Source organism: Saccostrea echinata, unplaced genomic scaffold, assembly GCF_033153115.1.
Source record: "Saccostrea echinata isolate AGI-Se365-2 ecotype Australia unplaced genomic scaffold, CSIRO_AGI_Sech_v1 ptg000022l, whole genome shotgun sequence".
In the NCBI taxonomy this organism is placed as follows: Eukaryota; Metazoa; Mollusca; class Bivalvia; order Ostreida; family Ostreidae; genus Saccostrea; species Saccostrea echinata.
The window spans coordinates 19,042,053-19,052,500 of NW_026889771.1; the positions used below are offsets into that span (position 1 = coordinate 19,042,053).

The 10,448-nt window shown below is 34.8% G+C and overlaps 1 protein-coding gene and 1 long non-coding RNA gene across 2 annotated transcripts in view; one reads left to right on the plus strand and one right to left on the minus strand.

Annotated features, from left to right (window-relative positions):
- LOC133191008 (protein bicaudal C homolog 1-like) overlaps positions 1-10,448 on the plus strand; it is a 524,664-nt gene that overhangs the window by 31,411 nt on the left and 482,805 nt on the right. The gene's annotated exons all lie outside the window — the stretch shown is intronic.
- Positions 568-5,030, minus strand: LOC133190984 (uncharacterized). The gene is made up of 3 exons (XR_009721644.1): positions 4,851-5,030; positions 4,352-4,481; positions 568-736 (listed from the first exon to the last, which is right to left on the minus strand). It is a non-coding gene; the product is annotated as an uncharacterized LOC133190984 (long non-coding RNA).

The following is a 10,448-nucleotide window of genomic DNA, read 5'->3' on the forward strand; positions in this document are numbered from 1 at the left end:
CAGATGCTTGAAATTTTTTCTTTGTTTAGGCATGCCATATGTTGGGATTCAATTTTTACAAATCCGATGTCAGTTTCCTGGTTATCACTGTGTTTGTCCATAACTGAACTTGTGTATTCACATCAGAGCGGGGGTATTATTAGTGAGCATTGGCTCACAGACTTCTTGTTTATTTTGAATGATGGCAGAAAAAAACGAACAATGAATTCTCATTAAATTTCTATACAAGGAACTTTTAACCATTGAATGTACAATGTATTAGAATATGGGACAAAAGGATCTAAATTAATCCTTTATAAAAGTAGTGTATTTTCATAATCTAATTCCCCAAAAATTGCAGTCCGAATTTCCTCTCTTTAAACTCACATTAACACTTATAAGCATTATCTGATACAAATGACATATTTTTGCATAATCTAATTGGAAATAGTATTAAAATGTACAACATATAAAGATAACAATCACCAGTTTAAAATATCCCTGTTAAAAAGTTCGAGCAATAACTGTTAGTTCTGTTTATACAAAATGATTTTTAACCTTGACAAAAGTTTCAACATAGTTCTAGTAAAGCTAGCTTCTATGACATAGTGAATTTTTTTTATCTTTCCTTTCCTTTTCAACTGCAAGCTTTTTTGGGCCACGAACTTTGTTGAAATATTAATAACTGCAGGTGAAGGTCTTTTGAAGTAAACATTTCAGTCTTTGGTGACAGAGGCAAAACAGTGTGATTCTTAGCCTGGAAAATAAAATCCATTTTAGTGTTAACCTTAATGATAAGTGGACATGGATATATAGAGGATATCTATATTGTGTGATTTGATATTTGCTTCATCCAATGAGTTGAATGGTATATTCACGAGGCTTGCCAATATATTCTAACTACAACTTAACTGCTAGGTCTAACATTTCCTATGAGAGCAATTGTGTGTGTGTGGGGGGGGGGGGGGGGGGGTAACATGTAACATCCTTTATCACTGTAGCCAGTACATTGATAAATTTTGACATTTCACGGAAGTGTAATTAGTTTTTTTCTCATTTTTAATATTTTTAATGAACATTTTTGCTCATTAGCATTCATTTGATAACACAGAACTTTCACAATTAGAAGTTTCGATAAGTTTACATTTAAGTTTGAAGCGAGGCCTAGGGATTGTGTCGAAACTGGAAGACGTGCTATTGATAAAGCACATACCCGTGGATACAGCATAGGTTTATCTTATGGGTATATATATATATATATATATATATATATATATATATATAGTATACAAGTAAAATTGTAAATACAGTCAAACCTTATTATCTCGAACTAGATGGGCCTGAGAAAAATCTTCGAGACATCCAAGCATTCAAGATATAAGGGGTAAAATACTTTAAAGATAAGTAGTTGAGACTTCCAAATCACTTCGACATATCCATGGTATTCGAGATATCAGTGTTCGAGATATCAAAGTTCAACTGTATATGATACCTATTTAAAATTTACTACATTACTACATAACATTTTAATAATTTGACACCTTTCCAGTTATTTATGAAATATGACTACTAGTCTAATGAGGCTTCAAAAAGTTATATTTTTATAAATTCTAGTATCTTGCTAGCAAGTTAAAGGGAGGACCTTTTGATTCTGAGGGCAGATTTTGGAAATTATCTGACCTAGAAGATGTTAATAAAATAAAAAAAATCTTCTCCACTGGGAAGATTTTTTTTCTTTTGTCTAATTTATTCCAGTGAAAATAAAATAATAAACTTGCTGTCACAATTTGTCTTTGGTGAGCTGGGAAATAAATATTTTGTCCTTATTGAAGGCCAGAAATTATATTACCCTCCCCTCCCCATCACCATCACCACCAGAATTGAATGCATAGTGAACCCATTTTTAGCTCACCTCGACGAAGTCGAGATGAGCTTATGCTATACCCCCGGCGTTGGCGTTAGCGTCGGCGTCCCGGTTAAAGTTTTAGGAGCAAGTCCCATTCCCAAGTTACTATAAGCCCTACCTGGACCAAACTTGCATGGATGATGCATCTAGAATGGACACTGCCACACTTGCTTCGGATGCTGGATCTGACCTAGATTTTCCAGATGAGTGACCAGGTTAAAGTTTTTGGAGCAGGTCCATTCCCAAGGAACTATACACCCCACCTGAACCAAACTTGTATGGATGATGCATCTAGGGATGGACACTACCACACTTGCTTCGGATGCTGGATCTGACCTAGATTTTCCAGATGAGTGACCAGGTTAAAGTTTTTGGAGCAGATCCATTCCCAAGTAACTATAAGCCCTACCTGGACCAAACTTGCATGGATGATGCATCTAGGGATGGACACTACCACACTTGCTTCGGATGCTGGATCTGACCTAGATTTTCCAGATGAGTGACCAGGTTAAAGTTTTTGGAGCAGGTCCATTCCCAAGTAACTATAAGCCCTACCTGGACCAAACTTGCATGGATGATGCATCTAGGGATGAACACTACACACTTGCTTCGGATGCTGAATCTGACCTAGATTTTCCAGATGAGTGACCAGGTTAAAGTTTTTGGAGCAGATCCATTCCCAAGTAACTATAAGCCCTACCTGGACCAAACTTGCATGGATGATGCATCTAGGGATGGACACTACCACACTTGCTTCGGATGCTGAATCTAATCTAGATTTTCCAGATGAGTGACCAGGTTAAAGTTTTTGGAGCAGGTCCATTCCCAAGTAACTATAGGCCCTACCTGAACCAAATTTGCATGGATGATGCATCTAGGGATGGACACTACCACACTTGCTTCAGATGCTGAATCTGACCTAGATTTTCCAGATGAGTGACCAGGTTAAAGTTTTTGGAGCAGATCCATTCCCAAGTAACTATACGCCCTACCTGAACCAAACTTGCATGGATGATGCATATAGGGATGGACACTACCACACTTGCTTCGGATGCTGGATCTGACCTAGATTTTCCAGATGAGTGACCAGGTTAAAGTTTTTGGAGCAGGTCCATTCCCAAGTAACTATAAGCCCTACCTGGACCAAACTTGCATGGATGATGCATATAGGGATGGACACTACCACACTTGCTTCAGATGCTGGATCTAACCTAGATTTTCCAGATGAGTGACCAGGTTAAAGTTTTTGGAGCAGGTCCATTCCCAAGTAACTATAGGCCCTACCTGAACCAAACTTGCATGGATGATGCATCTAGGGATGGACACTACCACACTTGCTTCGGATGCTGAATCTGACCTAGATTTTCCAGATGAGTGACCAGGTTAAAGTTTTTGGAGCAGATCCTTTCCCAAGTAACTATAAGCCCTACCTGAACCAAACTTGCATGGATGATGCATATAGGGATGGACACTACCACACTTGCTTCGGATGCTGGATCTGACCTAGATTTTCCAGATGAGTGACCAGGTTAAAGTTTTTGGAGCAGGTCCATTCCCAAGTAACTATAAGCCCTACCTGGACCAAACTTGCATGGATGATGCATCTAGGGATGGACACTACCACACTTGCTTCGGATGCTGAATCTAACCTAGATTTTCCAGATGAGTGACCAGGTTAAAGTTTTTGGAGCAGATCCATTCCCAAGTAACTATACGCCCTACCTGAACCAAACTTGCATGGATGATGCATATAGGGATGGACACTACCACACTTGCTTCGGATGCTGGATCTGACCTAGATTTTTCCAGATGAGTGACCAGGTTAAAGTTTTTGGAGCAGGTTCATTCCCAAGTAACTATAAGCCCTACCTGGACCAAACTTGCATGGATGATGCATATAGGGATGGACACTACCACACTTGCTTCAGATGCTGAATCTAACCTAGATTTTCCAGATGAGTGACCAGGTTAAAGTTTTTGGAGCAGGTCCATTCCCAAGTAACTATAGGCCCTACCTGAACCAAACTTGCATGGATGATGCATCTAGGGATGGACACTACCACACTTGCTTCGGATGCTGAATCTAACCTAGATTTTCCAGATGAGTGACCAGGTTAAAGTTTTTGGAGCAGATCCTTTCCCAAGTAACTATAAGCCCTACCTGAACCAAACTTGCATGGATGATGCATATAGGGATGGACACTACCACACTTGCTTCGGATGCTGGATCTGACCTAGATTTTCCAGATGAGTGACCAGGTTAAAGTTTTTGGAGCAGGTCTATTTCCAAGTAATTATAAGCCCTACCTAAACCAAACTTGTATAGATATTGATCTTGGGATGTACACTAACTAGAAAAAATATGATGTGAGATTTGCCTTACTTATAGATAACCTTCGTCGAGGTGAGCTTCGTAATCTTTGATTACCTATGTTTTTTATTTTAATAAAATTAATTCATTCCTACCTATTCCATTGGTTGCAACACAATAGAAATCTTTTAATGCATCTGGATCCATAGGAACATGCTGCTAAGAGTTGAATAAGTTGAGAGATTTTGACTGCTGACCTACATTGTTCATTTTCCTCCTTGATACCTGTACAAATAACAAATCAGTCACAAATACATTCAATTTACAAGGAAATTTTATAGATATTATTTGAATATGTACAATCAATGTCAATTAGTTATTACCGGTAGTAAGTAAAAAGCTTTAGCATTACAATGAAAAGTAAGTGCCAAATTCCAAAGCAACTCATGTTACATGTACAGCTTTTATGATTTCAATCAATGTTAGCAAAACATATCTGCTTTTATAATTTCATAGAACAGTTACATCATTTAAAGCAGTATAATTATTCATTTGCCAAAATTTATTTTAGTAGAGATCCAAAGCCATAGGTCTTGAAGTTAAATTGTTTCCAAATGATTGAATGGCAAAAGGATATTTAATATTTAATCAGACCTTTGTTTGTCATAATGCCCAGCAATCTTCCATAATCTGTAATCTCACATTGTTTTGGGAATTATCTCTCTCTAAAACATCTTCCTTCCTTTATCTGAAATTGATATAATAATAAAAAGTGCTAATTATTATTTATTAAAATTTTCATACAATTCCAAAATTCTAAAAGAATTATGCAGCATATAAGCATCCATAACCAACAACAAAGACTAATGAATGAATGTGTAAAGTCACCACAGTGTTCAAGCTCACTCGGGAAAAGGAGTCATTTTGAAATAAGAATAAAATTGGTCAATTTGTTGTCTTAAAAAAAATTATGAACACTTTTTGATCAAGTCTTTTTTCCCCACATTACTTCATTTCTTAGGCTAAGTACATAACCCATCATTTTTTAATAAGTCATATCTTGTATTGCACAGACATACATCATACTGAATTGTTTATCATTAAGTTTGTCACTTGGCTAGTGAAGTGTAATTTGATAGTTTGACTCTAGTAAACAAAAAGTAATTACCAGGGTTCGACACTAACTTTTTTACCTTGGTGGACCGCAGGTCCACTAGTCAAAAAATATTGGTGGACCTTCTCAAATTCTGGTGGACCTTTATAAATAATTGAATTAATGAATGAATTCATTACACAAGGCTTGAAACCAACTTAGGTACCCAGTCTCGTCAGACTAATAAAGTATATGTTTAACCAGTCAACAGAAACAAATCAATTACTAGTAGTCAGGAGTTTTTAGCAATATTGTGAAACATATTTTCAATATTTAAAAAAAAGAACACAATCTACATCTTCAAACAATTTGTTATTTTAATATTATTTATTTACAATGGTAAAAACCTGCATTTATTTAGCTTCCAAAGGTAGATACAATTTATAATCCCAATAATTGAGTTGTTCATATAAACAAATGAATTTTTCATGTATCTATGGCTAGAATACTTTTTACAACGATGCAAAACTGACAAAAGTATATTTATTTATCTATTATTTTTTTTTTAATTATTATTTATTCAAATAAACTGCGATCATATGATTCTTTTATGTGATATAATGTATAGCAGAAAAAAAACAGGAACTGCAGATAATGTATTCATAAAATATAAATCACACCTGTTTGAAGACAATGCATAAATGCAGCTGTCAATCAATTCTCATTATCTCCAAACCTGGCCATCAGAAAGTCAGGCGTGAAGTGATTTCCTGTTACCCAGTGTATATTTTCACACCTTTCTGTGCATTAAACAAACAAAGGACAGACTGACCAATTTGGCTCAAATTTTACTTGCTTCTTTTTCAAGGTCCGTGTTGAATATTACATTTAATTATTCATGAATTAATGAACTTATCATTACATGTTTTATCTTTGATTGTATCATTTTATGTAATATATTGTTTGTTATTTAGAAGGCCCCGGGGAAGAATAGTACCTTGTACTAATCGGGTTACCTTCTCTAAATAAAGCATTATTATTATTATTATTATTATTATTAATGTTCTTGAAGTCAATGTTATTGATATTGTAGTCATCAATATTACATGTAAAATATATATTTAGTTGCTTGGTTCCCCTGATTACCCAAAATAAATTATACCCTATTTATTTCTTGTAAAATATAAGTATGGATGAATTAATCGTTGATTTACAGATGTCGATTTATAGAAAAAGTGGAATTACCGTTTTTTTTTTTTAAATATGGTGTTTAATTTTTAAGTGGACCGACGGTCCACCTAGTCCAGAACATTTGGTGGACCTTCCAATTTTTTGGTGGACTCGGGCCGCCGGTCCACTGTTAGTGTCGAACCCTGAATTACAATGTTTATCTTAGAAATGTCACTTCAGATTATATTATAATTCCATATTCATAAATGAAGGAAAATTTTGATCCCACTAAGAATTAAAAGACTTTAAAGCAACCCGAGAGGTAAATATTTTATGCAACTGTATATTTTCAAGTCTGAAAAACACAAGTACAAAATATGTGGCACCAAATATTATACTCAGAGCTCACTGATGTCATGCTAGATGTTTATTTTTCCCATCTGTTTGAATTTATGAGCGAGATATCTATAAATATGTAACTGTATAGGAAAATTTGGCAGATTTTCTGCAATTTTAAATTAAAGCTTAAATTAAAAAGTTTAAACTGACGTGAATGATGTAAATCCCGGTTAGTAAGAAAATGAATGTCGATGATGCTATAATGATATTAATTACAACCAAAGAATAAGTATACAGCTGTATAAGGTGTGAAGTTATCATTCTGTTTGGTGCATGCACAGGGGCTTGCTCCCAGCGTGTAATAATTATTTATTTAAAAAAAATCATATACGTTACTACTAAAACTACACAAGGTGTAGTTTTAGTAGTAACATATATGATTTTTTAAAAAAAAATAATTATTACACGCCGGGAGCAAGCCCCTGTGGTGCATGTTTATTCTGCTGTTTATTTTTACTAACCTGAAACAATGTAGTGCATCGTGATACTGTATTCAGAGGTGACATCGCTTGGGAAGTTGTTGCACGAAACCTAACAGCATCAATCTCTTTATTTCTTGCCTAAATATAACCGTTTACTGGAATTTTTGCTGTGTTTTCCGTGCAAATGTATCGTTGCGTCCCTCTCTACCGATATGGTGTCGCAAAACGGCAAGGGTATGTCGTAAATGCTCCGAGGTCGGAAGAACAAGCAAAAAGCAAAAATTTATGAAAAACATGCAATATTAATTTAATTTGATTTTATTTCACAAGGAATTCGGTGTTTACGATCCTTTAGAATAGTTTAATAGCAAAACCAAACGCTCTACATATGATCACGACATTGACCTGATCTTCAGCAGTTCGAGTTGCGCGGTAGGTTCAAAATCGTCAGGTTCACATATCCTTAATCACAACGTATATGATTTTAAGCGTCGAAAAGCCCTCCGTTTTTGTTGAACGACAAAAAAGGTCTAGTTATTATTGTTATTATACTGAAGTTCAACACTTTTTTTGTTCAGCATTTGAGGAGTACCTTTAGAAATAGGATTTTTCTCTTATAACCACTAGATAGGAAATGTAAATATCTCGCGTATGTAAGGTATTGAACTTCCGGTTTAGGCACTTCCGGTTTCTACTAAAGAAAAACTAAAATACCTAAAGAAGCTAAAATCTTTCTCATTTTGAATGTCTAGACTCTCAAATTCAAGATTGAAATTCTAGAGACGAATACCTACAAAAAAGTTAGTGACAGTGATTTTCGACCACTGATACTTTCTGAGATATAAGACTTCAAACATTGAAAAAGGGGGGATGAAATTTTTAAAAGTCACAATTAAGGTTTGAAAATTATTTTGAGCATTGAAATACGTTAAGACTAATAAGTTTTACATATACTGTAAGTTTCATATCGATCCGAGCCGAACTTCGGGTTTTAAGGATCTTTGAAAATTGTCTGTGGGAGTTTCTATGTTAAATTGAAATCAGTCGTGGCACGTTTTCTCTTAAAATAATCAAGATATTCTTGTGAGATTTTAAGTGTAGAATGACCTTGATACGGTACCAACCTCATTAGGTCATTAAAAGAAAATTCGGGAAAATAAGGGATTTCTAGGGGCCAATATTGAAAACAGACTTTTTCCTGTAACTTTTTTATTTCTCAATGAATTTTTTTAAAAACAGTTTTCTATTCTGGGTTCAGATCAAAGAGAACAATTTAAAAATTATGGTCCGTGGGGTCACTTTTTGACCCCTTATAGGAGTTACAGAAGACTGAAATAATGTAATTTTTATTTATTTCAAAAATAATAGACTAAGAGTTATCTCCCTTTGAACATCAGTTAACAGGCTTACATACTCTTTAGGTTTCAAGTTTGGTATGCATATGACAAGTACTTCCGGTTTTATGAATCTCTAAATTTGTCTATGGGAGTTCTCATGTTAAATGGAAAGTTGCACATTTCATGATATCTCTTAAAGTAATCAAGATATTCTTGTGAAAATTTATTGATATCATGACTGTGATATTGTTTCAACCCCATTAGGGTTTTAAAATGAATTTCTGGAAAATAAGGGATTTCTAGGGGCCAAAGTTGAAAACTGACCTTTGCCCATAACTTTTTTAATTCTTAATGAATTTTTCAACAGTTTTCTATTCTGGGTTAAGCTTTTAAAAAGAGTACAATCTAAAAATTATGGTCCATGGGGTCACTTTATGACCCCTTATAGGAGTAACAGAGGACTGAAATAATGAAATTTTTATTTATTCCAATAATGTGGCATGCTTCCACACCCTTGTGGTCTAGGACAGTGATTGAGTTGGCCCGAACACAATGATTTGTGTAGCGTTATTTCAAATATGATGAAGTAAGAGTTATCTACCTTTGCACATCTGTTGGTGGGCTTACATACTCTTTAGGTTTCAAGTTTGGTATGCATATGACAAGTACTTCAGGTTTTATGAATCTCTAAATTTGTCTATGGGAGTTCCCATGTTAAATGGAAAAAAGGAAAAATGCACATCACGATATCTCCTAAACTCAATAAGATTTTTTTGTGAAAATTGAGTGATATAATGACTTTCACATTGTTTCAACCATATTAAGGTCTGAAAATGAAAATCTGAAAAATAAGGGATTTCAAGGGGCTAATTTTGAAAACTGATTTTCTCATGTAACTTTTTTATTTCTAAATGAATTTTTGAACAGTTTTCGATTCTGAGTTCAGCATAAAGAGTACAGTTTAAAAATTATGGTCCGTGGGGTCACCTTTTGACCCCTTATAAGTGTTTTAGAGACCTGAAATATAGTAACTTTTAGTAATTTTCAAAATAACATTGTAAGAGTTACCCCCCTTTGCAGAGCTCTAGTGAGAATTACATACTCTTTAGGTTTCCATTTTTATAAGCTCCTGAAGACTTGATCCGCTTTGATTATTTTTTTTTATGTTTTTCATTTTGTTAGAGTTATCGCTCTTTAAGGTCCTTGTGATTTTAAGCGTTGAAAAGCCCTCCGTTTTTGTTGAATGACAAAAAAGGTCTAGTTATTGTTAAGGTCTTCCGTCTTCACAGAAGACCTTATAGTGATTCTACTGTTTCTTGTTATTATTAAGGTCTTCCGTCTCCAACGGAAGACCTTATTGTTTTCGTTCGGTTTCTTTTTCCCTATTATTATTATTCTTTCCGATTTTGTGCACGCAAGTTCTCGATAACATCTTCGCCGATTTTCAAGAAACTTTCAGATCTGATAGATATTGATCTGAACCTTATTGGAAATTTTTTTTGTTGATGACGTCACTTTCCATCTCGAGATATTTAGGATTTTCTGATTTTCAGAGGGTCGGCTTGTCCTTGAAACTCCTCCGAAACGACTTAAGATATTGATTCAAGATTTTCAGTGAAGGTAGGAGAAGGTTTGTAGATTTGCAGGCAGGTGTCGAAATCTCTCTAGCGCAAAAGGCGCCGAAGCTCGGTAGAGCTCAAAAAATGTCTCAGAAAAATCTCACAAAATTTTACACCTTTTCTTTCATATCTTCAAACATGTTAAGAATTTGTTAAAACATATAGAAGAAAAGTTGAATGAGACGAATGCAGAATGAGACGACCTTTCATTT